Source organism: Mesocricetus auratus, unplaced genomic scaffold (assembly GCF_017639785.1).
Source record: "Mesocricetus auratus isolate SY011 unplaced genomic scaffold, BCM_Maur_2.0 Super-Scaffold_100007, whole genome shotgun sequence".
In the NCBI taxonomy this organism is placed as follows: domain Eukaryota; kingdom Metazoa; phylum Chordata; class Mammalia; order Rodentia; family Cricetidae; genus Mesocricetus; species Mesocricetus auratus.
Window position 1 is genome coordinate 89,844,045 of NW_024429191.1, and position 304 is coordinate 89,844,348.

Here is a 304-nt window from a genome sequence, read left to right on the forward strand (position 1 = left end):
ATATCTGGGACCACAGGTATGTTGCCACCACATGTAGTTATTCAGTATATAATTGGTTTAAATCTTTTATGTGGGGGGGGGTGGTCATGTGTCACAGAGCATGATGGAGGTCAGAGGACAACTTTGGAAGACAGGTCTCTCCTTCCACCATTTGGGTTCTTGGGATTAATCGCAGGTCCTCATGCTCGCACAAGCAACTCTCCCGGCTGAGTCACTTCACCCGTGCCCCCTCACACAATGTTAGCACTGGAAACTGAGGCATTTAAAAGCATGCTTCCCAAGCTCATACAAGGGAACCATTCAG